We start from the raw sequence: 18556 nt of genomic DNA, 5'->3' as shown, positions 1-18556 counted from the left end.
CTTGTACGACCAATGCCCTACCCGAGTGCTTGGATTTTATGTTTTTCCGGTGGAGGTTGACAGCCCAGCAGTCTGCAAGACCTACTGTTACCATATTTTTAAAACATACAGAGGTCTTTGTCTCCACCCAGAGGAGTATTTCTCTCTCATCTCGTGCTCCTGGCTGTTTGACGTATCATTCATCGTACTGTGAAGTGCTTGCAGTGCAAAGAATAAAGGACAATTTTACATCTCAACGTACACTGTATCATCACACATTGAACTCTTTATCTGTTACACGTGTTGTTTACTGAAGGCAATCCTTTTTTAGGTATCTGTTACAGACCAGGTTTGAAAAGTGGAGAGTGTGTACTCCATGAGGGATCACAAATGTGCTTGTTAGGATTAATATCCGTTCTTTCAAGTCGTCATACAGAGGACAGAACTATTTCAGGTTGCAGTGTAACATCTTTATTGTTTTTTAGTGGAACATGGACAGCCAACACGTGTTTCGCCCCCTCTTGGCGAATTGCGGCGGGGCTTTCTCAAGGTTATTTCCACATATACAGCGTATATTATTACTGTTTCCAATTTTGATAATGTCCAAGATACAGAAAGTTCAATACTCGAAGAGCAAGAGTTCTTCTGTGAGTTTTTTGGGCTGTTGGCGCAGTTCGGTCCCTGCTCCCAGTCCTCAGTCTGCGGGTTAGTTTACAGGTTGAATCCCAGGCTGAGTGTGTCTCCATTCACCTACAAAAGCAGCTTATCAAAGCGCTGTTTAAGCCTTGGAATCCTTGGACCTTTCCTACCTTGCATGTAATCTGTTACAGACCATTTTACCTGTCTGTTCACAAACTATTGCTTCTAATATTTGAAATACCCTTAAGAGTCGGGTTTGGGTCAACACATCATGATTTGGATGGCTTAAATCTATTAGCTGTACTCTCTATTCTTGCTCCTTTTGACCAGGAGCACTGCAGTTGCACAATCATCCAACTGGATTAGTTTCATCCTTCTACTGCATAGTGAGGCAGTCTCTGTTTTTTAAAATGTTATTTGCTTCAGCACTCCATGGGACCACATGCTTTTATTTGCTCTCTCTGCCTCATGCTGTTTCGGTTCATGCTGATGCTCTGGACCCAAAAAATAAATAATTTTGCTGCACTCAACAGATCCCATTGAATTATATGGGGAAACCCCTTATCGGAGGTAGCCACCATGTCACTGGGATTCCAAAATTATAGTTAAGAGTACACCAGCCGTTACAGTGTATCAGCCAATCCACTGTAAAGCCTACGATTCCAACAATTGGGATTGTATGAAAAGCATGGTACTGTTCGATCCAAATTTCGTTTGAAGGCACAAAAGCAAACAAATAAACACATAGATGCACACTGACAGTGTTATTACTTGGTTCATTTCATTGATATAAAGCCATTTGAGTGATCTTTTGAAAAAATTTATAAAAAGAAGCACCATGAAGTCATTTCTTCTTTCCAAACAAATCACTGGCAGACAATGTGAAAGAAATAGGCACACTGATGAAATGCTAGTCCACAGGATATGTCCCAATTTTAGACTAAACTGTGCATTTATTAGGTAAAAACATTAACTTGGTGGGGAAGGGGGGAATATTGCTTATAGGCAAATTGCAATTTTAGGCATTGTAGGCATTTGCAACAAGCACCATGAGCAGCCATATTGGAAAATGTCTGCAAAAATATTTTTTCAACCTACAATTCCTTAAGGGATCAACACATTTCTTTTTTATTTAAATATCTACAAAAAATGTAAGATTTTTTTATTGCAGGCTCAATATTCATCCCTTAAATTCTTAATACAAATGAAAAATCATTGGTATTTCATATAAAAAGCTAATTATCTTAATGTTACCAAATCAAACGACAGAATTAGGGGTTATAATGAAAACGTAAGTTCAAATATCAAACAAATGTCTTAATGTTAGCAATGTATCAAAGAAAATTACATTTTGTAATAATGTCACAAAATGAAAATCAAGTTAACATTAAAATTTAAATTTCTTTTCCTTTTTTAACTTGCTCTATAAAACATGACTTTTGTAGAAAGTAACAATTGATTAGTTTTAAGAACTTTGTACTAACTTAAAGAGGACTTGCTTTAAAGAAATGTTAAAGGTATGTTCATGAAATTAAAAATCATTATGCTCATAACCACATCATAAATAAAGAGCATCACAATGTAAATCAGCCTCTATACATATGCATGAAGCAGCACATTCACTTTTTAATACATTTGCACCTGACCAATTCTTGTGACTCCGCACTTGCAGGAGGTTGAGCAATCCATCGTGGCTGCCAAGGAGAATACTACCGTTCTTGAGTTCAATCAAAGGCATTCACTAAGGGAGCTATGGTGAGTTTCAAAGGTCCTGCTTGGCAGGCAATTCTAAGCACGTTTTGAATGGCATCCAGAGTTATAGAAATTCTTGTTGTGTGTTCAACCAACACAAGTGTGACCTTGTTCACAATTGTTTTGTCATACAGAAGGACAACAAACGTTCCAACAGTAGCCATAACTGCTACAGTCTGGTCTAATGAAGTTAAGCTGGAAAGGGTACAAAAGGTCGATATGACTTCTGGGTACTTATTCTAATTTATCCAATAGGCTTTTTTCCTCTTCTTGAAAACTATGATGTGGCGTCAATACCCATTAGTGCATGAAAGGCTCATAGTGTCTTTGCATTAGTCAATTACATATAATTTATCGGCTTTTCACATTATTTTGTTGAAGTTCTTTTTATTGACTTTAAAGAATCAACAGTGTCATCCATATCCTCTATAGTATTTACAAGCAATAGCTCTTCACTTGTGTCCAAAAATGAATTACCCATTTGTTTTTGTTAGCTTCGAGGTTAAAGTCTTTACTGTTAACCTCAGCTTGCTAGCAGTGTCATAATGGTGAGAGCATTGCTCGTGTTGAGCTCATGTGACTAGCTTCATAATCTCATCCATAGTCACAGCTGCCTGTTTTCTGAGCTTGTGGAAAGTCTCAATCACAATCTTGGCTACCCCTGGTCCACTCACCATCCATCTTCGTAGAGACAATGGACAGTGCCTATTACAAGGGTACTTTTTTGTTCCTGTGCTCCATCAAACGTGATGTTAAAAAAAAGTCAACCTATTTTATTAGAAGTACATTTTTGTTTCATAAACTTTTCAAATATATATGGCTGTTTTCAGTGGAACAGGCCCACCGCGTATTAGGGGGAGGCCCAAGCGAGGGGCACCCCGCTCACCATATTCGTGTGGATTCTGAACAATCGGGACCGCAATGCAATACTGCAAGCGTCGAGGGTATCCGGTGACCTACAGATCGATAACGCCACAATTCATTTCTTCCCAGATTTCAAGCTAAAGGTACAGCGCCAGCGCAGGTCATTTTCTGGTGTTAAAAGAGCCCTCCGGGATCAAGGAGTCAAATACATGATGCTGTATCCTGCACGCCTGAAGGTCCTGGATTGGGAAAAGGCGTAATTCTTCGATTCACCGGAGGAAGCGAGCGACTGGATGGAGGGATGGCGGACCGTGGGCCGCCGGGGTGGATCGCGACGACCGACTCAACATCGCATAGGGCAGGAGAGCCAGAACAGTAACACTCCATCTCAAGCATCCCCACGGATCAAGAAGTCTTAGCTCAAGGGACTGTATGAGTTGTGCCGACAGAGCGATCTGGACAAGGGAGGTAAGTGGGGCGGCCTGCCCCCGGGGTCCTGGCCTCTCGGTACTCGGAGGGCTTGGGGCCGTGAGACGTTGGATTATCATAATCCTGGGAGTCTCAGGTTAGAATTGTGCCCTATGGTGAACATTTAGAGACTCCGGCACCAGTTTGATGGAAGGGGGAGGGGGGACTGAGGTGGGGAGGGGGGAAGGGGACAGTTATTTATGATCCTCCAGGGGGTGTATACTCCGTTCTTTCAGTACAACTTATTTTGCGGCTGCAGACTTGCGTTCCCTAGTTTTGTTGCTGTTGGGATTAATGGGGAGACAGGCACTCAATGTTACAATGGTGAGTGGTTGGGGGCCCACTTAGCAGGGTGGCAGGGCGGGGGTGCGGGAAGAGGGGGGGGGGGACTTTTTGTTTAACTCACAGAGTCTCAGATGCACAAGCTCAAGTGGTACATATTGGATTTAAGCAGTGGCCAGGAAAAAGATTCGAAACAGCCCAGGCTCCTGTACTCGAATGGGTGACCAGACACACTGGATATGGGCGTGGAATGTCAATTGTTTGGGCAATAATAAAATTAAGCGCACACTGGTCCTGCAACACTTGAAACTACCTTCCCCCGACGTAGTGCTCCTTCAGGAGACCCACCTACGAGGGAACAAATGTAGGGCTTTGGATTGGTAAGGGTCTAGGAAGGCCCACTTCGGGTTTACATCCGGCTCTAGGGAGGTGGGAATACTAGTCCGTAATGCCCTTCCTCTCACTGTCACGGGAACGTGGACGAAGACTCTGGGTGTATGGCAGCCTTGGCGGCCAGGTGGGAGGGGCGCATGATAGTATTTAGCGCATGCTACATTCCTCCAGGTCTACATACCCAGACGTATGCGAAACTGGGGGCCCATCTGACAGACCTTCCTCTGGGGACTCTGGTGCTTGGGGGTGACACAAATGCAGCCATGGATGCAGACCGAACGCTCCGGGGAGAGGCTGAGCAATAGAGGGGAACTGGGTCTGCAGGGGTTTGCAGCAGTGATGGGGCTTAGGGACATATGGCGCACTCACAACCCCTCCCACAGACAGTATACCTTCTATTCTGCTAGGCATGGGTCCTTTTCTAGAATAGATCACCTCTTCATGAGAGTGGGTCAAATAGGTGATTTCACGGACTCCTGTATCATGGACAGGGGTATTTTGGACCATTCACCGGTGGGTGTCACTCTCAAGGGACCAATGACAGATAGGGCGGCCTTTCCTAGGATTGACCCTTGGGGTCTCAGAGACGACTCCATCGCTGATAAACTGAGGGAGAGCTCACAATTATATATTTCGCAGAGAATAAGGGATCGGACGATTCCCCAATGATTCGGAGGGAAGCATATAAAACGGTGTTACGGGGCCAGGCTCAGGCATTAATTGGCGCTGAAAAAAAAGAGGAAGCGCTCCAAATTAAACAACTGGAGAGTGTAATTGAATCCCAGGAGAAAGACATTAGCGGATCCCCCTTGGTGGAGAGATGCCACGAGCTAGCCCTTAAGCATAAGGAATTCCGGGCGGAGGGCGAGGCACGTGCCTACTCCTTGCCACGCAGCACAGGATTTATGATGCAGGAGACAAGTGTATGAAGCTCCTGGCGTGGCTGGAACGGCGTGACAGGGAGCGGTCTTGGGTGGCTGAGGTGAAGGATAAGTACAGGGGCTTGGCAACACTAGCGTGGCCATAGCAGAGGCCTTTGCATCATACTATGAAGGGGTCTACACCCCGGTATGTGTCAGGACTGAATCTGACTGAGGAGTTTCTGCGGGATTTTGCCTTTCTGACTATGACTAGCGAACAAGCCGACATCCTGGAGGCTGAACTCACGAGGCTGGAACTGGTAGATGCCCTTAATTCCCTTCTGGTCGGGAAAGCTCAAGGGCCTAACGGGCTACCGGTCGAAATCTACAAGAGGCAAGCCAACATTGTAATAGACCCCATGAGGCAGATGTTCCTCGAAGCGCAGAGGGTGGGAAGGCTCCCGCAGGAACAGCGGGAAGCCACCATTGTGGTCATCCACAAAGCCGGGCCTAAAGCCTTGGTGACGAGATTACTTGCGGTGCTGCCAGATTTGGTGCATGTGGATCAGTCTGGGTTCATGCCACACAGGAGCACTAGACTGAATCTGCGTCGGCTATACGGGCTCCTATACATGACCGAGGGGGAGGATGATACTCCAACGGCATTGATGGCGCTGGACGCCTCAATGGCCTTTGACAGTATCGAATGGCCTTATTTGTTTAAGGTTTTGAAGCGCCTTGGCTTCGGACCGGTGTTTTGCAGTTGGGTGCGCCAATTATACGAACAGCCAGTGGCTAGAGTGCGGGTGAATGGAGCGACGTCTCGGGTGTTCCCCCTGTGCAGAAGCACCAGGCAGGGATGTCCACTGTCCACTCTTCTTTTTGCTCTGGCCCTGGAGCCGTTGGCCCACTGAATCCGAAGGGACAGGTCGTTTTGGGGCCTGGCTCTCATGGATGAGTGGGAGGAGCGTATATCTTTATACACCGATAATATTGTCCTCTACATGGCTCGGCCATATAACTCGATGGCACAGGCGCATCTCTTTTTGAACTTTTTGGCAGCTACTCGGGGTACACAATTAATTGGATCAAATCGTTGATCTACCCACTCTCCGGCCCTTCCCCCGAGGATCCCATCCCGATGCCCGGCTCCGATAGTCACCGAGGGGTTTAAATACTTGGAGGTGTATGCTACCAGGGACAGGGCAGAGTTCTTCAGCAGGAATCTGGAGCCCCATCTGGCGCGATTGGCATTGGATGTCACCCACTGGCGAACCTGGCCTCTATCGCTGATGGGGTGCGCCGCGCCTTTTAAAATGCTGGCACTGCCACGTCTGATTTATATCCTGCAAAACTCACCCTATCCGATCCCGGCAGGGGTGTTTAAGCGCATCGCCTCATCACTGTGGACGCTGCTCTGGGAGGGGGGGGGGGGAACAAGAGTATTGCGATGCGAAAGCTCACGTAGGGGGTGTACGACGGGGGGCTGGCCCTCCCGGACGTGCAATTGTACTACTGAGCCTCACAGTTGCAAGTGGTTAATGACTGGGTCTACGCCTCGCTGTCGGAGCCTGCCTACAGGGTCGATAGGCATGTCATGTCGGGGGGTCGCTGTGATCCTCTATTGTACGAGCGTAGGAGACGCAGAGATCTTCCGTCGCATACGGGTGTAGTGCTGCAGTGCTGGAGAGACGCCAACAAATTCTTGGGTTAGGCGGGCACTCTAACGGGCAGGACTCCGCTCTGGTTCGGGGACCAGCTGGCCGAGGTCTCCAAACTAACTGGTTTCAAGGGCTGGAGGCTCATCGGGATTGACTACCTGGGCGAAGTGTGTTAGGGGAACGCTCCCAGATCCTTTACCTATCTCCAGAAAGAATACCAACTGCGCGACTCCCAACACCATTATTACCTGCACCTCACACATGCCCTACGGACACACATGCACGCAAACTCCTCGCTCCCAGAATACTCTCCCCAGAAGGCAGACTCCTTCAAGCCCCAATCCCAGAGAAACCCACAACAACCATCTACTGCAAGCTCATCAACAATATGCCGGACCCCCTGAAGAATCCTGCAGGAACGATGGGGGGGTGACATTGGTACCCTTGAGGATAAGGATTGGCAGGATGCCCTGCAAAGTCCCCGCGAAATAGCAATTCGGATCAGGTTCCGTCTGGTGCAATTGAAAATCCTGCATCGGGTTTAGTACCCGTGTACCCACATATTCTCCTGGGGAAGGTGCCTGTCTCCTTTGTGTGCGCGGGGCTGTGAGGAGGAGGGGACCTTTTTTCACATACTGTGAAGCTGTGTGTACATAGTGCACCACTGGACGAAAGTAGCACAAACAATGGTATCTGTAGTGGGATCGCTGGTACCGGTGAAGCAGAGGTGGGTATTGCTAATGATTAAAGGGGCCACTGACTGGTCCAGATACAACGAGATTTGGTTAGCAACAGGGGCAGGGTTGGCGAAGCGTAACATAGCCAGTAGCTGGGGGGCGCAGGCGCCCCCTCAGTGGGATCAGTGGATGAGGGACCTGGACAGGTGTCAGAGGGCGGAGGAGACTATGTATAAGTCTAGAGGCTATGTGAAGAAATGGAAAAAAGTGTGGGGGCCCCTGGCGCAGATACCAGGCCGAGCGGGCGGGATTGGGATAAGGAGGAGTGTATTAATTGCCCATGCCACTATCAGTGTGTCCTTTCAAGTAAATTTACTGTTGATTTTCTATAAGTCTTCTGATCACTGCTGTGAATTGTATGAGACCTTGAGCACATTTAATAAAAAGATTAATAAAAAGATTAATAAAAATATATATATAAATATATATATTACCTACTGGCGGTCGCCAGTAGGTATATATAGTTAGGATTTTTTCTCTATGGGATTTTTGAAAATTCTATGTCTAATAACTTTGGCGTTTGTGGACGGAATTGGCTGAAATTTTCAGGAAAATGGAACATTTTGTTTCTGAGCAGCCCCTGACAATTTGGGGGGGGTTTCATCAAGGGGGGGCCGAGAAAAAAGGGGGGTCCCAAAACACGTTTTTCCCATGTTAATTTCCATAGGGCGGTTGGCCTCACTTTTAGCTCGAACGGCTGAATGGATTTGCACGAAACTTGGCAAAATTGTAGGGACTGTTAGCCCGATGTGCCTTTGCTAGGTCTCAATATATGTGCTCCAGTGGATTTTGAGTAATTTAGGTTCAAAAAAAGATATATATCTGGGCGGAGCCTAACCACACATCTGATCTGATTGGCTGTCAGCACTTCATCCAAGAAGTGTTGGCAGCCATCTTGGGACCAATATACATGATAGCACCTCATTAAAAAGCATTGTAGTTAATAGAGGGTTTTAGGACTTTAGTTACATTATAAATCATTTGTTGATGGTACCATACTCGTTTTAGGAATTGTGGTGGGTTCTAAGGTGATTTTACCATGTGAAAAAACCTTCTGCTGTGATATCATGAATATTGTTTGAAAGAAAACTAATATCTCGTGATTTTCCCACAGTGGTTTGGAAGGGGATCTATAAGCTAAACTGAAAGCATATTTTCTGTAAATTCACATTATCTTTCTCAGTCATGTGAAAATGAAGTCTGACATTCTCAGTAAAACATGTACATCCAACAAGGACAGAGACTGTCAGTTGATTCCTTTGTGTTCTACTGCAGCCTCCTAGAGTGTTCTAAAGAACAACTAGAGCGCTAACAGTCCTACTTATTACAAAGGTATGGCACACCTGAAGCCATCTTGATTGGAATAAAGTGGTAACTCTTAAAACATTTAATTTAAAAAGGAACAAAATGAGGGGGTATATTTTGCCATAGAAAGTATGATTAGTGCTTCAGAAAGAAAAATTAGGGATCATTTTGAGTGACTTCTCAAATCCTCTTCTATTTCATTAAAAAAATTCTGACATGCAGACTGAAACATGCACTTTGAATACCAGCAGCAGACGTCCCTGGTGAGCAGTAGCTTTACTACAGTGATCTAATGTGCAACTAGAGTTCTAACATTCAGAATTTATGGCAAATGTGTGACACATCTGAATGCCTTCTTGATGGAACCAAAGTAAACAAGCATTGAAAATGCAATAGATCTCGCCCTCGTTTAAGTTAAAGCCATTCTGTTTGTAATGAGGTGGCTTTTTAGCTTTGCTTTTATTAGTGTTTTTTCAACTTTCATGTAAATAACATGCATCTGTATGCATATAAGTATATGTATGCATGCATTTATGTTTGTATTTATATAGATATACAGATGATATATGTTTATATATGTATATATATATATATTCACTGAAAAAACTATAGGCTATAGACCATATATAGTTAGGAATTAGCATTTACAAAACCTTGAAAATTCACTGAAAAAACCATAGGTTATAGACCATATATAGTTAGGAATTAGCATTTACAAAACCTTGAAAATTCACTGAAAAAACCATAGGTTATAGACCATATATAGTTAGGAATTCGCATTTACAAAACCTTATTTTACTCACACAAAACCATTGAAATTCCATATATAGTTAGTTGCACTAACTATATATCGCGCACCCGCAATCCACTGCTGATGTCACATATTACATCATTCATGACATGGTCAGTGACATCACTGATGACATCACTGATGACATCTCAAATGACATCACTGATGACATCTCAAATGACATCACTGATGACATCACTGATGACATCTCATTTGACATTACTGATCACATGACTGATGATATCATTCATGTGATAATACGATGAACCTCTTCAGACTCTAATATAACCTTAGATACAATCAGTGTAAACAGACACTCACAGACTGTCACTCATCCATGGAGTTACTCACACACCTAGTCAGTCATGCAAAGAATCAATCACACCTCCATTTCCTCAACTATACAGTTATACAAACTTTACTTATTCAAACATATACTAACACATATTTACTCTCTTATACAATCCCTGATACAAGTTCACAATGATCCATACAGCCACTCACACATTCACTGGCTCTTATGCACAGTTATTTATATATGTCAACTCTCACATGTACTGGGTTTTACATATGTACTTACTTTGACATGTAGCACTGAGATATCCATTCACTCACCAATACACTCATGCACACAGTCAACCGCCCATACAGCTGTTTCCACATGCACTTTTGAAACCATACATCTAGTGAATCAACTGCTCACACATCTATGCACAGTCATACACCTCCCAGCCACCCACACACACACTCAGTCTCCCATACAAATACTTGGGCAACCAATCAATAACCCATATAGTTACTCATATAGCTACTTATCAACACATGCAACAGTTTACAGAACAACAGACATAATGATGCACAAATTAAGACAGTTTAGTCACTAACCCATGCACTCAGTGAGACACATTTAATCACTCACTCATACAGTCAGTCATGCACCTACTAAATCCTTCATCCAGACACTTATACATCCACTCATTCATCAATATGTAAGACATATTTTAACTTTACAGAAACATACAGTCACTGGATGTTGTCATCAGTGATGTCATCAGTGATGTCATCAGTGATGTCATTTGAGATGTCATCAGTGATGTCATCAGTGATGTCATCAGTGATGTCACTGACCATGTCATGAATGATGTAATATGTGACATCAGCAGTGGATTGCGGGTGCGCGATATATAGTTAGTGCAACTAACTATATATGGAATTTCAATGGTTTTGTGTGAGTAAAATAAGGTTTTGTAAATGCGAATTCCTAACTATATATGGTCTATAACCTATGGTTTTTCAGTGAATATATTATATTATATATATATATATATATATTATATTATATATATATATATATATATATATATATATATATATATATATATATATGCTTTTTAGGGACTGATTGTACGACCCTCAGGTGAGCAGAAAAGTATTATGCATATTTACAGTGAGCAAGAACAGCTACTGGATGTTACATTAATAGTGTATGTCCAGACTAAAATCAAGCTCATGTACAGTTCTATCCGAAGTGAATGTTTCCAGTTGTATGGCAAGTTAAAAATTCCAAAACTCAAACGGAGGGTGTTTTTCCTTGAGAGTTCCACCAATCTTCCTCAGAAAGGATGTCAGTTTGGCTTCAACTCCGACTTAGTCTTAAGGTAAGGTTCCTGCCCCACCTAGGGATCAGCATTCCCTGGTGGCCAGACTGAGTATTAACAGGATGCCTACCACTCCATTCTCTGTGACTTTGGGCACGAGGCAGGGCTGTCCCCACGCAGCAATCCTTTCTACGATAGAAATGGAGGCCTAAGTAGCCCGCTTGTGCCAACACCATGCACCTTAGCTTTACTGCCGGAGGGGTGCTAATTTAAATTTATGCAGATGATATTACATTGTATGTTCGTGACCACCAGATTAATCTCTCCCCAGTAACTGGCGTAGTGATCTGCTTTGGCGTGCACGCCGGGATCTCCATCAATTGGTCGAAATCCATTCTGTTCCCTCTAATTTGGGTCACACACCAGTTTGAAGCTGAATGCACGCTTCAGTGAGTGACTGAGCCAACCCCCTCACTGGGAATTTGGGTGAGCAGAAAATCAATTCACTCTGGAGGGCAAATTATGTTAGAGCCATAACCTGGCTAGAAGAACGCATAGCAATGTGGTCCAGGCTGCCCCGGTCTATGGCAGGCAGGATCGCCATCGCCAAAATGATAATACTCCCCAAATTCCTTTTTTTTTGTTCCTCAACATTCTTGTTACGCTCAGGGAACACTTCCTAAAACAGCTGTGCCCCAAACTGGTGACACTGGCGTGGGCAGGCAGACAAACATGGGTGAGGTGGGAAATTCAGACTAATCCCACAGGGCGGCCCTAACACCCCGACATGCATCTTTATTATTACTGTGCTTAGGTCCAATTTGCAAATTTTTGGCTGCATCCTATGTTATTCCATCTGCATTGGGCAGTGGAGGCGGACAGCATGGCCCCTGGCCAAAGAGTTGTACAAGTCGGACGGCCTGCACCGGAGGGCCTGTATCATTTGCCTCTACACACCCATCATGCTGCTAGCAAAAAATCCAATGCTTCGAGTGATGGCCAATGAGGGCAGCAGTCCTGATGGATGGGGTTCACCTTGCTTCCCGACCTACATCCCGACTAGCATTTCATACAATCACATAGATATGAGAGAACATGTTGCATGCAGCTCTCAATCGCCTATTATACCATCAACTCTGGGCCACTTTGCATACTTTGCATACCATGTTCCTGAAATCTCCCCCTACATTTCATGCTCTAGAGCACATAATAGTCAGCCCATATCCCCCTAAGCTCATTACTGGCCTATGTGCTATTACGCAGGAGAAAGCCCCCCCCCCCAGGGCCCGGATTGCTTGGGAGGCAGGCATGACCCCCATTTCCCCATCTCTGAGGCACAATGGAACTACTGCTGTGCCCCATCCAGCGCCCTCTCTCCACACTAAAGACAGACTAATACACTTTAAATTCCTGCACAGAATGTATTGTATACCTGTTACACTGCGATGCCGGAGAGGCGCTGCTCCCTCACTTTTCTTCATCTTGCCTGGGACTGCCCTGGCGTCTTTTTGGACTTATTTCTATACAACCGCAGCCCAGATCACCAGTCATTTTCCACAGCACACACCACAGGTGGCCCTCTTGGGTTATGTGAAGGAGCTCCCTTCCGAAGTTTGACAGCTTACGGCGATGTTGCTCCTTCTGGCTAAACGAAGAATGACCATTCACTGGGGACAATGCCCTGCTCCAAAAATTGCAGACTGGCTTCGGATGAGACGTACTGCCAGGAACAGCTTGCTGCCTACTGGGAACTCCTATCACACGCTGCTGTCCAGTAGATATTTGGGACCCTCCGAGTGGCCTTTCTTACCCTCAGGGCCTCACCTCAGCAGACTTGTAAGGCACCTTCTTGCTACAGTCACCCGTTTCTATGGGCGCAACCCCCTCATCCCCCTCATCCCCCTGACCAGAACCATGTCTGTGGCACCAGATCATCAATTGCTGCTGTGCGCATTTTACCTTCTGGGGTTACAATGTGTGTCTATCTTTCGTTGTGATTGAGTGGTACTGCTTTGTATGTAAGGCATGACCCACCCTTCCACCCACCTTCCCCCTCATTTATTCTCTTCCCTGGTTGTTGTTTAGAGCCAATCAATAAAGTCTATTAAAAAAATATATATCTACTACTTTTACAACGTTAAAGGTAAAAAACGGAAGCTCTTGCCCCATTCATTACCTTACTGTTGCAAGCTTGTACAAGGCACATTTCTGTTATGTGGTGTGCTTGTAAAGTCTTCTTAACATGGGCGGCTTTCAAGAAAGTCTGTTGTCCTGAAGATGCGCTCTTTGCTTGTTCAAGAGCCGCACTCCAGCCACTGTGGCCTAACAAGCCTCCTAAACACTTCTACAATCAGGTATATCAGGTCAACTCCGATGTATTTCTTTCATACGTTTGCAGAGTGGTGTAACCTTGTATATTGGTCATGGATTCCAAACATGTACTGCATTACCAGTACCAGTCATTGAATGATGTGGCAAATCAACTGGCATGGAATCTTTTCGAATTAATGGAAGGAGAACAGATGTCCTGGCTGGTACGGGTGGGTTCTCCTTAGTCGACCAGAGTGCAAAGCAGACCAACTTGCATGCATCACTGGAATTCTCTTTTCAAGCAGTACAGAAACATGAATGAACAAAGTATACGAGTCTGTCTCTTCACCTGCCCATTCTCGTGGAGCATATTCAAGGCAAGAGAGCTTTGGAGCAGAGCAATCCAGTAAGCTAACTGGAGAGACTAAATAATAGCTTGTATGCTATTCCATCGCGTTCTTGGACGAACGTTTCCTAATTTCGAGGACTAAACCTCTATGACTGTTTTTTATAATCAGGATGTTTGGTGGAAGAGAGAAATTCCAGTTCCAAGGAATGTGCCCACAAAGCACTTGTTGCATTTGGATTGAGTGGGTTTAACAGCCTAAAAAGAATGCTCATTTTGTCTCTTGGGCTTCAATTAACTCTTCAACCCTTAGATGACCGATGCTGCTCCTTTAGGTTATTAAGAGAGGTTCGTAGTGCTATGATAATACTTGGCTGTATTCAAATTTACCTCCCGTTGCAATCTTCAGCTCCACATTTTCATACATATTACAGTGAGAAGTGTAGAAGGGATAGATTTTTCTAAATATTTTTCCTTGAATAATCCAGAAAAGATTGATGGTTTGTGTTGTAGAATATCTTAGCATAATATTGCAGTTGCTTATGCAAAGACCACTGCTTCCAATTCATCATCAGTCTTGCCTGAGAGCGTATGAGATTTCCCAGTTTACTACTTTTAATATGTCCCTGCCTTCTGAATGTGTCTCGAGTTCAGGTAAAGTATGTTTTAGCCCTGTGGAACGAAGGATGAATCCATTTTCTGAAAAATCATGTCTTTATCACTTAGTTTTGACATTAAGCCCTTCGTCTTGCAGAGTCAAATGAAGCTGCCTTATAAGGGGATCCCCGAGAAAACTGATGCAAGTAGCAATGCTATTTTTCGGATCCCAGGGCATTTATTATCAAAGAAGAAACACTAAATTTACAAATGAAAGAAATACATAATACAACCACTCAAAAAGTCTGAATTTCAACCTAAGAAAAGTCAAATTTAGCTATTCACAACTCTCCGCACTGCACAGAGTACTTCTCCAAATTGTATCGAGTAGCTTTCCTAAGTGATGAGAGGTAGGCAAATGCCAGAAACATAAGAAAATGACATAAGAAAATTAGCAGTGTGTACCTCTTCTGCGCACTCAGCTTCATAAATGTGATCATGTTTCCTAACCTTACATCCATCTTTGGTTGATATCTTCTTTAAACACTGGTTACAGAGCAGTGGCTTTGTTGCGGCGTGGAGGGGCTAACCCCTTGCACTCATTCATACATTCTGACACTCATCCACTTCATGCCTGCCCCCACTTAGGTTCTGTTTTTTACCAAACTACTCAAGACCCAAATGCTTTCCTGTTCTATTTTTTTTACTCTCCAGGATTCCTGCAACCCCTCTATTTATTTACCCTCTCCTCCCCTACTTATCCAGTGGTTTGCCATCCCTAAACCGTCCATTCGGCCATGGTGGAACACTCAATTAAAAATACAGTGGTCACCAGTGCCCCCTCATACATTTGCACGCCTTGGCAGCCATCTTAGAATGGCATTACTTTAACACGAAAACCATCAATGCATATGTGATTTACTGGCAGAGTTTTTCCCATTAACTAAAGCCAATGGAGACGAGCACTGGCAACATCAGTGGCACAGACTTATTGCTGAGATAATCAAACACAAAAAAGCAACTGGAATGTTTCAACAAGAGGAACAAAGAAAAATAGATCCTATCATCAGAAGGGGGTGTTCCTTCTTATGCCTCATGGGTATCCATAGATATTCGATTAGACGCTTCACTCACTTTATGGTGACATGCTTCATCAACAACGCCTATCCACACCCTGGAAGGATAAGACCACGAGCGCGGACTCAACCAAAGATAGAATGGGAGTTCTTAGGTAGATCAAACTGGATAAGCAGGGATCCAAAAGAAAGGTATATGGTTAAAAATACCTACAAGTATACCGAAAGATTTCCTTTATTCATAGAGTACCTGCGGTATGGATAAAGCGTTTTGAGGTTTATTATTGAATGTAATTGTTCAATTAAACATGCTATATTTGTGCCAGCATGTTACAGCCCCTGCTAGGTGCCCATTCGGTTCTGGGGCCTTCGTCAGGGCTTGCTAAATGTATCCCTTCTTTTCTATACATGAACACCATGCACATTCATGAGACCTAAGGCTCTCGTCAGTCTTCGGTCCTTGGGAATTTTTTCTAAATTCTGGGTTTTCAAGGGTCATGCGGTTCTAGAGAGTAGTGCTGTCTTTTAGTCACATTTTTGTCAAAGCACGAGCACCACGGAAATACCCAAGCATCTCTAGTCCGCTGCCGAGACAATCTGGCTTTGCCAATGCTTGCCTTTTTTTTTCAATGCAGCATGTGTTCAGTATGCAGCATCCCTGTCATGCAACCTTTCCCTTCTTTCTTGACCTTTTCGAATGTAGGCATCGGTCAGCTTGCATAACATTTGTTTTAAACTGGAATTCATTTTTAACGAAGGCAACTAAGCTCAGAGTAGTTTCTTGATTTATGTATTTAAGCTTTACTTATTAAGCAGTAAAAATCAACAGTATAAGTAAGTCCATGTTTTATATAATAAACAAAGCAAGTCCTACATTCACGAGCATAATTATTTGATGTATTTGAATTCTGACCATCATTATTGTGAGATAGAACTTAGGAGTTTGACAAGCAGGGTAGGTAATACTAAAATCCACAATAATGGATCCTTGTAGCACACATTCAGTTATGTGGCAGTACTCGTGATTCGATCGTGCCTATGGACAGTGCGTAGAGACCCTCACGGGTCTGTGCCGACCAACTAGGAGAGAGGAGGCATCGCCATCGTCCACAAGGACTCCCTCCGCCTGACCTCCCACTCGGACAACCAAAATAACACCATGGAACATTTCCAATTCCAGGTCCAGACCAACCCAAACACAACTCTCCTTGGAACCCTCATCTACAGGCCCCCTGGTCCCTACCCGCCTTTCACTGATACCATTGTGGGAGAAGTGTGGCTCACTGGTTAGAGCAGGCAGACCCTGAAGCAGAGGTCAGACCCGGGACCAGGGTTCAATTCCCGACGCGGCAGGGTCTTGAGCTCAAATGTCCATGGACTCGATAATTCTCGCTTCGGTGCCTGACCTAATCATGGGTTCACACTCTGCAACTCTGGGCATTAAGCTTGCTTAATCTCCACAACGGCCCCCCGCGGTGGGATGCCAGGCTTTCACCTTGGGGATGACCTGTAGGGGCTATCTCACAGGGAAAAGCCAGGACGGGTTCCCAAGGCAAGCGCGGAGATACCCCTTCGGGGGTCGATTCAGGCGCTATATAAGAAACATAATAATAATAATAATAATAATAATAATTGTCAACGTCATTGCACCCCAGGCCCTCGCATCCACCAACTACATCCTACTCGGGGACCTCAACTTCTACCTGGACAACCCCCACGACCAGAACACGGCTTCCCTCCTAGAGAACCTCACCAACATCGGACTGAAGCAGCTAGTCACTGCGCCAATCCACGCAGCAATGCACTCTACACCGGCGTCACCCAGAAACTCCTCAGGAAACTACAGAACGTTCAAAACGCCACAATAAGACTGGTCCTCAACATCCCCTGCCAAAGCCATATCACCAAACACCTTTATGAACTTCACTGGCTCCCAGTCAACAAAAGAATTACCTACAAGCTCCTCACTCATGCCTACAAAGCCCTCCACGACACTGGACCAGCATACCTGAACCACCGCCACGCGTTCCAGCCAGACACCTCTGCTCCGCCAAATGGCCCTTGCCTCCATCGCTCGGATCCAGGACACAGGGCCCGGAGGAAGATCCTTCTCCTACCTTGCCACCAAGATCTGTACACCCTTCCCCTCCACTTCAGGCAATTCCTGTTGTTGAACCAATTCAAGAAGGGATCTCAAGACCTGGCTCTTCGACTGAACTCAGACAGATCAGCAGACCCATCTCCCCCCCCTTCCTCTCTCCCCCCCCCGCCTTGAGAACCTCACGGGTGAGCAGCTGCACTATACAAAACCAAGGTTGATTGATTAGTCGCACTATACAAATCCAAGTATTGCAGTAGTCCCCTCAGACATTTAATTGCCTTCTTGCAACTGGAAACCTTGTGTCCCACAGAAACAGTCTCGGCTTCAATCTTGCCTTCAACCCTGGTTTCTGTATCGAATCATCTGTGGAAGTGACATTTCCTCACCATCCACCTTTTACCTAGCCCTCTTCTCTCCTACAACCCTTCCTCATATGCTTTTCTCTCTCAGTTCTCTTCTCTGGTGTCATATGTATGTATTTGACACTTGACCCCTTTGGTTGACACTGCATACAAGATTATTAAAAAACTGCAGTGTTTGATGGATTATTTTGTGAAGTGCTTCACGATTTTAGACCCCTGATTTTAAGAGACAGTAGATAATAGACTTAAAAGGAATCCGGAGGGCTAGCGCCTCAAATTATGTATTCATTGTTTTACATATTAAACATTGGAGACTGTTCATACTGTATTATTGTTGCCATTCGTTTATTACAATTATTGACATCTTTCAGAGTAGGCAATTTCAGCAAACAATGTATTATTTACTTGAAACTTAATATCGCTCTCCGCTAAACGT

At 44.5% G+C, this 18556-nt stretch overlaps 1 protein-coding gene across 2 annotated transcripts in view; it reads right to left on the bottom strand.

The window, feature by feature from the left end:
• OSBPL11 (oxysterol binding protein like 11) overlaps positions 1 to 18556 on the bottom strand; it is a 389464-nt gene that overhangs the window by 181516 nt on the left and 189392 nt on the right. The window lies entirely within an intron of this gene.

Source organism: Lissotriton vulgaris, chromosome 2_1, assembly GCF_964263255.1.
Source record: "Lissotriton vulgaris chromosome 2_1, aLisVul1.2, whole genome shotgun sequence".
NCBI lineage: Eukaryota > Metazoa > Chordata > Amphibia > Caudata > Salamandridae > Lissotriton > Lissotriton vulgaris.
The sequence above is the reverse complement of the archived record's forward strand: the minus strand, read 5'-3'. Positions and strand labels throughout refer to the sequence as shown.